This window comes from Macaca mulatta, chromosome 5 (assembly GCF_049350105.2).
Source record: "Macaca mulatta isolate MMU2019108-1 chromosome 5, T2T-MMU8v2.0, whole genome shotgun sequence".
In the NCBI taxonomy this organism is placed as follows: Eukaryota; Metazoa; Chordata; class Mammalia; order Primates; family Cercopithecidae; genus Macaca; species Macaca mulatta.
The window spans coordinates 99,074,639-99,089,474 of NC_133410.1; the positions used below are offsets into that span (position 1 = coordinate 99,074,639).

The 14,836-nt window shown below is 35.7% G+C and overlaps 1 protein-coding gene across 9 annotated transcripts in view; it reads right to left on the reverse strand.

Annotated features, from left to right (window-relative positions):
* The window catches only part of SNCA (synuclein alpha), a 111,191-nt gene that overhangs the window by 28,477 nt on the left and 67,878 nt on the right, over window positions 1-14,836 (reverse strand). The gene's annotated exons all lie outside the window — the stretch shown is intronic.

A 14,836-nucleotide genomic window follows, 5' to 3' on the forward strand; every position in this document is an offset into this window, starting at 1 on the left:
CAAATATAAAATAACTGAATATGTTTGTTAATATTATACTTTCATTTAACCAGTTCTACTAAGGCAAATATATGAATTTTTTAATATACAAAAATACCCCCCAAAACTCCATTAAGTATACCTATATGACCATTAGGTAAGATTTTTTATGATTATTAGCATGGGACAATTGTGACCATTTAGATATATTAAATATATTAAGTAATATATTTAAAGATTTAGGATTATTAAATATTTTAAATTAAAATTGAAACCTTATTTTGCCAATATTAAAAATTTCAAAATTTAAATACATATGACACCAATGCATACAACGTTACTTTGTCCTGAACATACGTTTTAAAAAGATTTAAGTTTAAATATTCTCCTGAATGCTTTCTGAGACTTAAGATAAAAAAACATTTCCTCAGAACCCCTGACAAAGGGGGGCAGTAAAGAAGCAACAGGATTTTTATGGCGTTCAGGGAAACTGAAAGGCCTCTGTGTACATTCCCTATTTTCTAAACAGTAAATGATGGATTGCTTGTTAGGCAGACTACAAAATTGCTAAAATTAAATGTTGGGACAGAAACGTGGAATGCAGAGTTTGCTACTCCCTTTTAATTTAATATTTTCAAAGAATTAAGAGAAATTATTATATTTTATAAAATATTATATTTTAAATTACTCAATACTAAATGAACGTTATTACAAACCTAGGCCTATAAGAAGAATACATTTAGAAGCCCTAGATGACATACTATATAAAAATAATATTTACAAATCGTGCATTTGTTTTCTTTCTTTCTTTCTTTTTTGAGATGGAGTTTTGCTCTTGTTGCCCAGGCTGGAGTACAGTGGCACAATCTCGGCTCAATGCAACCTCCACCTCCCGGGTTCAAGCGATTCTTCTGCCTCAGCCTCCCCAGTATTTGGGATTACAGGCATGTGCCAACATGCCTGGCTAATTTTGTATTTTTAGTAGAGACGGGGGTTTCTCCATGTTGGTCAGGTTGGTCTCGAACTCCCGACCTCAAGTGATCCGCCTACCTCAGTCTCCCAAAGTGCTGGGATTACAGGTGAGAGCCACTGTGCCTGACCTGTTTTTAAGTGTACTTGTCTAGCATTTTCAATACATGTCTAGCATTTTCTTGACACTTAGCTAATGGGCAAGCAAAAAATTAAGTGGAATAATTGGAGAGAACAATTAACTGGTAACCTAAACAATGGTAATGTGAGATAGGTATTTTATGCATTGTTTGGACTTATAAACTATCTAGTGTTCTAATAATAGACATAATGGTTTATTCAACTAGTAGCTACTGTCATCCTTACAGGTTATTAACACCTCGAAACAGTGAATTATATCCAGCTGAAGGGTGATTTTGTATAGACATTTGTTCTTATTGCTGGTCACTTATTCTTCAAATTATCTTTTAGGCACCATTTACGAAGATGACCAGAGATATAAACTCTGCATATATAATAGAAAGAGCCAGGTAGTCATTCAATAAAATAAGGCATATAGTACCAGGAAAAGATTTTTATCTTAGTCTAAGGTAATCTGAATTCGCCAATATATTTATTTGTTGGAATTATTTCAATTTCTAGTCGTTAAAAATGTCACGCACATTTACACCAGTGGTTTGGTTGATTACTTCTCTTCAGCCCTAGCCTCTTAAGCACAAGTATGCACACTTACAGCGATATCTCTGCATACAATATTTTTGATGGAATGAAAAAGTTTAAAATATTGATGTTTATTTCAGTCATGCTGAAATGGCTTATAAGAAATTCATGAGGAATGCAATATATCAGGAAAGAACAATGTCATCTTTACATAAAAAGGATGTGTGTGAGTAATCTGAGAGGCTGGAATCCAGTGACAAATGTGTCACTTTTTAAGGTGTGCTGGATTCACAGCTGAGAGCTTTGACTTGAAACTGCCTTTAAAACATGTCTATGTATCAACGCAATGAATTCTAACCAAAAGTTTGTTGGAGCTAACCGCAGTCCCTATATATTCAAGATGTTTATGGGAGGCACTCAAGGGTTGCTATGATAGTTATTATACACAACTGAGTTTAAAATGAATATATGTGTCAGTTCTATTATTAAATATTATAAAATATGAGGGAATAATAAATGTTATATAATTTATAAATTACAAGAAAACTCATATCAGAAAATTGCTAATTTCCTAATATATGCACTGTCTTCAGTGTCTCCAAAACTGTCAACTCTGCCAATGTGACCAGCAGATGATGAGCAGGTAGTCCATGTGATACTATCAATTACACAGTCAGAAATCTGAGTCTTTCTTTCACCTAATGAGCTGTTTGGGAAGAAGGTGTATGTGTGTGTAACGGAGAGCAACAGATTAACTTGTAAGCCATTATCTGATGCAAAAACAGACATTTACTAAGTCATCTATGAAGAGATGGTTCGATAATAGCTAAGCATTCATATAAATCTTCAGGGACTCGGATTCTCTCAAGTGTGACAGAATACTCCTCTCAACTGCCAGCACTCCTATTGTAAAAAATCACATTTGGCAAAGGGCTCTGGTGTTTTGAGCTCTGCTCAGTGACAGGCTTGTTTTAAATAAGATTAATACTATCTGAGGACAATAAAATGATCTTCAATTAAGACTCCTTTTAAATTTTGTCTACTTGATTTCCACTATGATTGGTATCTAGTTATACTCTATCTAAGAATGATCTTTAGAACATTCAAAGGTGATTATGAGAGAGATATCTAGGAAGCCATAGGAAATAATCACTATTCAATGCTGTTCTGTACACCATTAATAAACCATAAGAGAGGACAAAAGTTTATACAAGAAAGAGACTATTACATAGCCACCAGGATCCAATATGGATTCAGCACAATTGAGCAATACACGTAACAGATTTGTGGTGAAAAACAGGTGCTGCTCTATTGCTTAGTCTAAAGTTCTCCCTTAATTCCTTCCCATCACATAATTTGTTTGACATCTAGTCTTTTTACATTATAATATCATACATTAAAAAGTTCCTATTACAGAATTTTTATTTTTTATTTTTATTTTTTGAGACGGAGTATCGTTCTGTTGCCCAGGCTGGAGAGCAGGCTCACTGCAAACTCTGCCTCCTGGGTTCATGCCATTCTCCTGCCTCAGCCTCCCGAGTAGCTGGGACTACAGGCTCCTGCCACCATGTCTGGCTAATTTTTTGTATTTTTAGTAGAGACGGGGTTTCACCATGTTAGCCAGGATGGTCTCGATCTCCTGATGTCATGATCTGCCCACCTCGGCCTCCCAAAGTGCTGAGATTACAGGTGTGAGCCACCGTGCCTGGCCTTTATTATGGAATTTTTAGGCATACATTGCACCTTTTTCCAATTGTGCTTGAATAATCCCAAACAAGTGGGCAAACGCTTCACTGGGCTACATTTGCATCCCTGAGTACAATTCCACATTGATTTTGGTTTTGTGAATTTTGGAGTAATTTATATTGAGAGGCACACCTGGAAATAAATAATGCTAATGTTTTGGTGTAATTTTATTTGTTGTCATTAATGGAATATGTAAATACAATCTATCAGCATTAGGCAGAAAACATTTAAGAGATATCAAATTCTTTTGCCAAGAAAGGTAGTAGTTTGCCAGGAACTATGAGCTTTCTAACTTAACTTTTAAAAATAGATTTTAATTTTTAATTTGGATAGATACATCATAGTTATACATATTTAAGGGCTATCTGCGATATTTTTATATAATACTGCCATGTTTAGTGCATTACTATTCACAATAGCCAAGATATGGAATCAACCTTTGTTCCTCAACAGAAGAAGAGACAAACCTGACTTTGGTCTGTGCTGGCTGCAGGTTCTGGAGAGCTGTTTGAAGTGATGAGATGGCAAATGAAAGGGTCAGCTGGTTTCCTAGTGGGTTATTCGTCATCATAACACTTTACCTAGAAATTTTGCCTTTTCTCACAAAACCATAATAATGGACAAACAGCATGAACCTGGATAGGCACAGTCAGTCACTATCCTAAGGTCAAGTTGATATGAGTCATATAAGTAGAGGACCAGAAGTTTTATCTGAATAGTATTGTCATAGTGGCTAGGAATGAGAGTGAAAAGTAGACTAGATGTGTGCTTTGATATGGCTTAGAGCAAAAGGTCAGGTATTAGGGGCACTTCTGAAATGATATCTATTATTTAGGAACTGGGTCAGGAAAATATATAATTACATTTCTGCTGTATTTACATACCATTCATTCATAAGAGAGCTCTTCCAAAAAAACAAACAAACAAAAAAAAGGAGATATCAGTGCATAAAAAATAAATTCCATTTCTTTCTCAAGCCCAAGGTACATAAACCTTGAAATTTTCCAGCTAAAAAAAATAGGCATATGTTCTAGCATCAGCTTTAATTTCTCCCACATTCATTCTCTGCTACAATAAAGTGACAAAGCCATTCATACTTTCTGCACATTTGTTACATCTAATTATTTGTTTTTCAGTTAGATAAATATGCTTCATATCCTAGGTACCATCAGAATTTCAAAGCTCAGAAAATCACTGATGAGGATGGAAGGAATTAACCATCATGCAAGCAGAAGCATGCGGCTACCATGCTACATTGCTCAGAGTTCATGTAGCAGTTTAATTAGGGTAGCAGCTGTGCAATCAGCTTTATTGGAACTGGAGTCTTGCATCCTAAATGTGAAATATCTACTGTTTGAGAGGGTGACAACTTTATGCCTTGCAAAGAAAATAGTCTTCAAGTGTTATTTTTAAATAAATTAACCCTTTGTCTTTTCTCACACCTTTTCTTTTCTTTTTGCCCTCAAAAGTATTTAAAAGATAATCCCATATGATAACTCACACTGCCTAGCTTCAGTACAATGTCTCATACATTGCAGGTACACACAAACATTTGTTTAATGAATGAATAAGTGAAAGTCGAATGGAAAATTACACTGTTGAATTTAAATTGTTTTAGAGGTACATCTCTAAATTTGTTGATTTATTTAGGATTAGCACATTGTTACATTTTCACTGCTAAATTTCATATTATTCATTAAAGAAAAGTAGTGTTAGAGAGTTATATAGTTGACAGATGAATTATCTGTAACTTCTAACATACTCATACAACATAAGCTTTTCTAGCATGTAACTTTTAAAATATAAACTCTCCAACATTTAAAGCTATAACATTTTTTTTTTGGTAATTTTAAAAGAAATGGCAGATTAATAGTAGCTTTCCATAAATAAAAGCCTATTAATTTGTATGACATAACAAAATTTAGTGCAAGATAAATCGTATATAGTACTCCTACAAGAAATCTATAGGAGTAAAATTATGATTATGAAAATCAGCAGACCTAACAAACAAATACATCTTTCAGTTAAGTTTATAGATACCAAAGACATTCAACCTTTAACATCCCACTGTGTAAAATCAAATGGGAAAGAATAAAAGGATGGTTAGTAATATAATTAATATAACCATATAATAAAACTATGGTTAGTAATATAATTACTGCCTACCTACAGACTAATTTGTTTTAATATCTGTGCTGGAATCAGTACATTACCTCTTTTAACCTTAGCTAAATAATGTTTATACAAACCTTACTATGCAGATCTATCTTTAACAAGAGCATCCCATTGAGGAAAAAAGAAAATAGAAAAATATGAAAATTTTCACTTTTTTCTAATACCAACAGACATTACATTAATGATATTCCATTTCTGTATATACTGACATAGAATATGAGCATTCCCTGTAGTTCAGTTTTACTGACAATAACGTTGCACAAATCATTTTAGGGTTATGTGCTATGCAGAGACATTGTACAGTTAATTGGCATCATTAAGTAACATTTTGAAATGATGATGTGTTCACATGTAGTAGTTAAAGCCTTGATTGGACATTGCTAAATTGTGTACTAGATCTCTAAAGAGATGGAATTTACCCCCTAGTAGTCTTTATCCTTTGTTACCTGTCTCAAATTTGGAACTCATTTCTTTTAAGTTGAAAATTTTATGTTCATGTTGGAAACTTAAATTTTAACAATTAAAAGACTACTTGAAATGCATGGCTGCCTGTCATTTGGGAGTTTCTTTATTACTATTATTATTATTAATTTTTTTTTTTTAAATTTTTTTGAGACGGATTCTTGCTCTGTCGCCCAGGCTGGAGTGCAGTGCTGTGATCTCCCCTCACTGCAAGCTCCGCCTCCCGGGTTCCCGCCATTCTCCTGCCTCAGCCTCCCGAGTAGCTGGGACTACAGGCGCCCACCAACACGCCCGGCTAATTTTTTGTATTTTTAGTAGAGACGGGGTTTCACCATGTTAGCAAGGATGATCTCATTCTCCTGACCTCGTGATCCGCCTGCCTCGGCTTCCCAAAGTGCTAGGATTACAGGTGTGAGCCACCGCGCCCAGCCTTGGGGGTTTGTTATAGATTCTTTTTAGGGGTAAGAATTATGTTAAAACTAGATGCTAGAATTGCTCTAATTTTTATTCCCAAATTTCTCATTTCCATTTTGGCAAAGAGGTCCAAAACATGAATAGCCTTTTGATCTGTTTTTTTTCTCCCATATCAGTTCCCATGAGACCAGTGACTTCATTCTTCCTGTTATTACAGGTTTACATTTTGCAGTCATCTTTTATTCCTGCATCACTATCTTCAATCATCTGTGGCCAATTCTTTCCGGGTCATTCTCTAGCCTCCATATTAAAGCTATAGATCAGTAACTATCAGAACATGTTAAACATTAAGATAAAGTTAATCATCATTTCTTTATAATAATAACCACCACTGAATTGCAATTGTTATGAGGTATTATGCTAAACGCTTTATTAAATCTTATGAAATAGGGATAATTTTTATACTCATCTCACAAGAGAACTCTAGGCACATAAAAATTAAGGCATTTTACCCCAGGTCTCACGACTGGCAAGTGGTCTGTCTGACAGTAGAGAGGCAGCTTCAAGCATTGTAGTATAGGGCCTCTGTGTCATTACTATAAACCTTTCATGGCATGGTCTATACATTTGGGCTCCTCAGCTTCCAATTTATCTATCATGCAGGCATGACACTAGGCTTTCACTTGCACTGGAAGTCAACTGCTGGAAAATTAGTCTAGAGAAACGTAGGCCACAGAGTTCCTGAATGTGTTAATAAAAGCCTTAGATTTTATTTTGCATGGGTTGGGAAATAATTGAAGGGTTCTAACAGGGAATGTGCAGAATTGCATTGTGGAGAGATCTAACTGCAGTTTGGGGGAAAGATGAGCAGGCTCTGAACTGTGATAATGTTGGCAAGCTTGAGGGGAGGGACAGAACCAGAAAATATTTGTGATATTTCTAGGCCCCCGTGATTGACTGGATGGAAGATGAGCAGGTGAGAGCTGTTTGTTTTGAAAAAAGTGATTTAGAAGAGAGGACAGAAAAATATTTTCATTTTCTTACTTCATGTGCTTATGAGCTGGGGAGTCGGGGTACAGAAGGAAAGACACATGAAGCCAGGGACTGACACAGAGACCAGACACACACTGGGTGCTTCATGGATAACTGTTGAATGATTTGTGAAAATCAGGTAGCAGTGGTGAGGATTTTTATGCAAGTGAAATACAAATGAACTTCTCAAGGTGCCATATCTGAGTTGTGGCTTTGATCTGGTTCCTGACTTTGAATTATTTTGTTCCTATGAAGCACAGGCCTTTGTAATAAAAATCCACCATCCACAAAATTTCCTGGACTTAAGAATATCTCCACAAGTTATAAGAATTGAAACTGCTTAGAAGGAACAATTGCTTGTACTCAGCCAGTCATTCTCAGCTGCATGAGATGACTCTCAAAACGGGAGTGGAGAGTGTCTACCTCCTCCAGAAAAGGTTTTTAGATCGAAATGAAAGAGACTGCCTCTTCTCCATCAAAAATTATTTGTCTCAAGATGGGAACAAGAAACCTGGCACCCAGGGGTAAGGACACAGACATGCTCTCTCATTTTAAGCTGAAGCTGAACTGTCTTGTCCTAAAAACATAGGCCCAGACTCTAGAAAAGCTCTCTTAAACAGACTGGTAATTTCTCCATTCCTGTCACTTAAGAGGATTTTAGGGACATATAACTTTGAGAATTCCATTCTGCAGCTTTCAGAGGTAATACAGTCCAATACTCACTGCAGGCTTATGGTGTACCGGCACTTTTCTAAACACTCTACTTGTTATAGCTTGTTTAATTGAGGTAAGTATTCTTATCATTCTCCATTTGGGAGATTTGAGAAAGGGGCAAAGTATGTGCCTTACACATTTGGTAAGTAGGAAAGCAGAACTTTAACATCAGCAGTAAAACCCTGAGACTATTGTTTTAATGTGTTTAATAAATGCCCCACTAAGAAACCAGAACAAATTAAAAGTATGCTGTGTCCTATTAATTTGATACAGGCAGAAGAAATCTAAAAACAAAAAAGATTTGATGTTTAAGAAGAACTTTATTTTAAGTAGTTGTAGAATATATGCTTAAACTGAGTGAACTTTTTATGAACTTTTCATCAGAAATTGTTTTTTTAATTGTTGTTTTTCTCCTGTGTCTGTGACTGAATAAATGGTCTCTGTTCACTGGAATACTTCACATGCTTTCTCTCTCAGTTGTAGGTGTGTTCATTTCTATTCAGACACCAAAGGCCTATGGGTATCTGCAAATTAACAGTTTAATTTGCTGCTATGTTCCATCATTGTGAAGAAGAACAGGAAATTAACATATCTGTAACCACGCCCTTATTATATAATGTGAAAGTATAAATTAAAACATGCAATGTTCATTAAACTGAGATAAAACCACATTTTGAAAATAAAGTTTAGTAAGTGGATACTTAGTATCACGTTGGCCATACTAAGCTTATGACTTGCTTTTAATATTTGGATTGCAAATAAATTTGGAAGCTAATGTATGGAGTACAACAATAGTGAAAAGCATGGGCTTTGGGGTTGGACATGGCTATGCATCCGAAATACTAGGTCTTTGATCAAGGACAAGTTATTAAACTTCTCAAAATGCCTATATCACTAGTTACTGTGAAAATTTAAAAAGACAGTGCATGTAAAAGCCATAATCCTGTGCCTGGTCCATCTTAAGAGCTCAGAGTATGTCAGCGATTATAAAGATTTGTTACCAAGTCAGAGTAAACTCTGTAGTTGAAAATACTATGTTTCTTTGATTAAATGACACACATTTTTTCACATATTTTTTGTTTCTGATACTAAGATACATTTTTAAAGTTAGTGTGTATATTCCCCTTCCTGTCTCCTCAAGCCCTTTCAAAAACATCATTAAATCCACTATGTATCTTGTTATTGGATATTAGATTCAAGAACATATCAGAATAGTAATTACGTTGTATTTGATTCAGTGGCTGAGATTGAAGGGCAACTAACCAACAGAGGAGAAGATATTATTGATTGTTCTAAAGGTTTATCCTCAAAAGCTTTCCTTTACCCTATCTTGTTACATCTTTTTTAAACAATGCTAATTGTGTCCCTTGTACATATTTTTATTCAACTCTTCAGCAAACATCTTCTATGTGACCAACATACTGAGAGGTGCTGGAGATGCAGGGAAGAGTAAGATGCTATCCTTGACCTGCAGTATCTTGAAGCTAGTTGGGGTAACAAACCATTAAGACATTCAGCAGCATAGCTTTTGTCTGCAGAAGGGACATAGCAGCATAGCTTTTGTCTGCAATAGGGATCCGAGGGTTGGAAATAATACAGAGGAGAGAGGGATTCATTTGAAGAGTTCTCTTGTTGCATGCTTAATGTAATTAAAGTACCTAGCCACTAGTAGATGACAGTTTTCTAATTTTACATATCATGTAATTCCCTTGGTCTTGAAGGTATTGAGGGTGTCCATTACTTGAATGCGGTGACATTAATAATTTCTTAGATAAAAAGTATACTGCTCCCTGTCATAAATTCCCTGCCTCCCAGACTTTCTATGAGCCTCAAATGGATATATGGAGGGAAGGACCTGCTGATCTAAGAATATCCCTAGTGTCAAAGAAGTAAATGGTCAAGCAAGATTGTCCTAAGAAGCCATGTTACCCCTTCTGCTGGTGAGCACAGAGTCCAGGTGTAAAATCTTTTTTTTTTTTTTTCTTGCTCTTGTCACCCAAGCTGGAGTGCAGTGGTGCGATCTCGTCTCACCTCAACCTCCACCTCCCGGGTTCAATTGATTCTCCTGCCTCAGCCTCCTGAGCAGCTGGGACTACAAGCACCCGCCACCACGCCTGGCTAATTTTTTGTGTTTTTAGTAGAGACAGAGTTTAACCATGTTAGCCAGGATGGTCTTGATCTGACCTCATGATCTGCCCACCTCGGCCTCCCAAAGTTCTGGGATTACAGGCGTGAGCCTCCACGCCTGGCTGCAGAATCTTTACCGGTTACTGTTGTCCACATGGGGAAGAATCTTGACATCTGAAGTGTTCATTGAATAAATATTTTTATTGAATATTCTTCTAACAAAATCTGAAAAAAGTACAGAGTTATTTTTGAAATCGATGAGAATTTATGGTAATTTAGCAAGTTCATTGTATGTATCCTGTTTTCAGTTATCATTGCTACTGAATTATTTATCTTTAGGTATATAAATTATAGTCAAGATGCTTACAATTGATTAAGGAAGAATGATTTTAAAACACAGAGCAAAATAAGTTATTTTAAATACAGAAGGTTATTCTTCTCCTCCATGAATAGCTGGCATTCCGTTTCTATTGTATATTAGGTTGAAATATGTGTTTTTGTCATTACCAGTGTTTTTCCACAGGAGAAGACTGAAGTCACAAGTATTTAATATTTGCTGAAAGTACTTAAACAGAAAAATATTGGATAGTGAGATTAAGAATTAAATAAGGTAGACAAACAGCTGGCCGCAAAAGAGACCTTAAAAAGTTTCTCACAGCCTGGCCAAAATGGTGAAACCCCATCTCTACTAAGAATACAAAAATTAGCAGGATGTGGTGCCGTGCACCTGTAATCCCAGCTACTCGGGAGGCTGAGGCAGGAGAATTGCTTGAACCCATGAGGCAGAGGTAAGTTGCAGTGAGCCAAGATTGTGCCACTGCATTCCAGCCTGGGCAATAGAGCAAGACTCTGTCTCAAAAAAAAAAAGTCTCTCAGTCTATTGAGAATATACTTGATTTTTACAAGAAGAATCAATTGCTTTCCAAAGTTATTTATCTAAAATGCATGAATAAAAATGTGTAACTGTAAACGTATCTATAAAACTGGTAAAGTTCAAAAGCTCAGGTATCTTTAACTTTCTCTATTTCTACTATTCACAAAAATATTTGCCCAGAGACACAGAAACTCATCTTCAAGATTTATTTTTATCTGGGTGGAGTTAGAGTTGCCTTGGTATCAGCTACTATCACCATATTAAGTGTTAACAACACATTTTCAAACATTTTTAACATTTTAAAAATGCAGATGCCAAAGTAGAGCAATGTAAGGAGGGAATGTTGTAAGTTCCCTTTTTCCCACATCTACTTGACATTACAAGATTTGTACTACTTTCAGAAATTTTCCAGTGTTTAAAAAAAATGCATCTATAAACACATATATAGAGAGAGCACTTCTTATTGAAGTAATCACCTTAAAAATTATGTAATGCAATGAAAACCACAATGGTTTTTCCTACCATTGACTAAAAAAGCAAAGGACCTTTCTTCTGAAAGCAAGGAGGGCCTCTTGCCTCCTGTCATTTATGAATAGAACTCTGTAGTCAGAACCAGAACATTTCTGGCATTTGGTCTACGATCATTTTGAAGGGCAAGACTGGTGCTGTGTTGCTAAGCACAAACAATTTGATATTTGGCTCCAAAAATATGCTCGAGATTAGTTCTTCCCTCAGCAACAGGCGCTCAGCCAAATAATTTTTAACCAACTCTCAGAGCCCAATATTGCTTGAGCTACTGAGATCCTGTTTCAAGTTATTGCTATCAAGATATAGAGGAGAGTGAAATACTGACACTTGTGAGATCCTAAGACTTACACTAAATCCATACAATTTCTGTTCTGACTTAAAAATTTAAAAAAAGAGAGATGAAAAGTGTGATATTTTCAAACCATGTAGTTGGTTTCTTTCACCTTAAACTCCAAGTTACAGAAGTATTTTGTTGTTGTTTGTTTTGTTTTAAAACTAGACTTGGTGGAATACAGAGCATAAACATTTTAAACAAAATACTAAACTTCTAGAACAGTGGATCACTTAAAATGAAAACCTTAAGATTTTCCTTAGACTGAGTTTTTTATTCTCAAAAAGAAAAGTAAAAGGAAGTTGAATTTTATTTCTAACTGGTGCAGGACAAATGAATAAAATACATTTTGCCTCTGTCTTAAACTTAGTACAGATATGCAATCTCTTTAACACTATGTAAAAATTCAGTCTTTTCTTTCTTTGGTTTCCGAATAACAATGAAATGAAACATTTTCCTTTTATGTGTAATTAATGCAATTTAATTAAGAGTTATGGAGCATCTTTCCACCTCATGGTGTATCTATGCAGCTGAATTTCTTCAGCATTGGCTTTTTAAATTTGTATAAGGAATAACCATTCCATATCTTAGAAATCTTTGAAATTAGAAGCTGATCTAATAGCATCTCTCATGTAGTCTCTCCTTGAATTTTAAATATAATAGATATGATCTGTTATCTAAAAGATATAGTGTTTACTGGCATGTAACTGTTGTGTTGAGAATTTTTCATTGAATTAACTATATTTCCCTTGAAATTTTTGTTTTATGGTCATATCTCATAATCCACCTCTGAATCAATGAACACTTGTATTGGTGGAGAAAACAAAGATCCTTCAGACAGACTTTCTGTGTGGTACGTTCTTTCTGTTTCTTTTCTAATAACATTAACTTACATTTTAAATTATTATAATTCACTCTATTTTCACAATTCATCAAATCATACTCAGATATTTAAAAATAAATTTTATTGTGTATATTTACAGTAAACAACATGCTGTTATAAGATGAATGTATATAGTGAAATGGTTATTGTAGCGACAAAAATTAGCACATCCATGATCTCACATAGTTACCCACTTTTTCCCCTGTGGCAAGAGCAGCTATAATCTACTCAATTAGCAAAAATCCTGAATACAATACATTATTACTAACTATAGTTGTCATCCTGCATGTCAGCTTTATAGTTCCTCCTACATACCTGCTACTTTGTATCCTTTGATTTACATTTCCCAGTCTCCTCCCTGCCACCTCACTCATGGTAACCACTGTGTGCACTGTGTTTTATGTTTTTTTTAATTTTGAGACAGAGTTGCGCTCTTTGCCCAGGCTGGAGTGAAGCAGCACCATCTCGGCTCACTGCAACCTACACCTCCTGAGTTCAAGTGATTCTCCTGTCTCAACCACTCTAGTAGCTGGGATTACAGGCACCCATCACCACGCCCGGCTAATATCTGTACTTTTAGTAGAAACAGGGTTTCGCCATGTTGGCCAGGTTGGTCTTGAACTCCTGACCTTAGGTGATCCACACACCTCGGCTTCCCAAAGTGCTAGGATTACATGCGTGAGCCACCATGTCCAGCTAGTAACTACTGTTTTATTTTAACTGTATATTTGACCTTTTTCTTTTTAGATTTCACATATAAGTGAGATTATGCAATTTTGTGTGTGAGTGTGCATTGGGCTTATTTCCCATAGCTTAATATCCTCCAGGTCCATGCATGTTGTGGTAAATGACAGGGTCTCCTCCTTTTTTAAGGTTGAATAATATTCCATTGTATATACATATACCACAGTTTATTTTATCCATTCATCCACCAACACATACCTAGGTGGTTTCTACATCTTGGCTACTGTAAATAATGCTGCAATGAATAGAGCAGTGCAGATAACTTTATGAGGTGATGATTTCATTTCCTTTGGGTACATACCCAGAGGAGGGATTGCTGGGTCTTAGGTAATTCTAATTTTAATTCCTTTAGGAACCTCCATACTATTGTCCATAATGATTGCACGAATCTATATTTCCACCAACAATGTATGAAGGTTCCCTTTTCTCTGCACACTTATCAACACTTAAACTGAACATGTAGCCTTTTTCTTTTTATTATTCTCTAAACAATATAGTATAAAAACTATTTACATAGAATTTACATTGTATTGGGCATCATCAGTAATCTAGAGACGATTTAAAGCAGCAGTCCCCAAACTTTCTGGCACCAAGGACTGGTTTTGTGGAAGAAATGTTTCCATGGACAGGGATGGTGAGGGGAAGGGGAGTGGTTTTGGGATGATTCAAGCACATTACATTGATCATTAGATTCTCATAAGGAGTGCACAACCTAGATCCCTCACATGTGCAGTTCACAATGGGGTTCGTGCTCCTATGACAATCTAATGCCACCGCTGATCTGACAGGAGGAGGAGCTCAGCTCTTGCTGTGCAGCCTGGTATCAAACAGCCTAACAGGTTATGGACCAGTACTGGTCGTGGCCCTGGGGTTGGGGACCCCTGATTTAAAGTATACCAGAGGCTGTGCATAGGTTATATACAAATACTAAGCCATTTTATAACAAGGGCTAGAGCATCTGCAGATTTTAGTACCCAAGGGAGGTCCTGAAACCAATCCCCTATGGCTGCTGAAGGACAACTGTGTATCATTCTTAATGGGAAAAAAAACAAAATCCGTTTTGTAAATAAAATTTTTTTCAGTATTATTTCCATTTCACTCTGGAATTTAGTTAGAAATTAATATTAACAAAATATTAATTGACTAGTAAAATGTACCAGTACTAGCAGTACATACCAAAAACTAATACTAATATTCC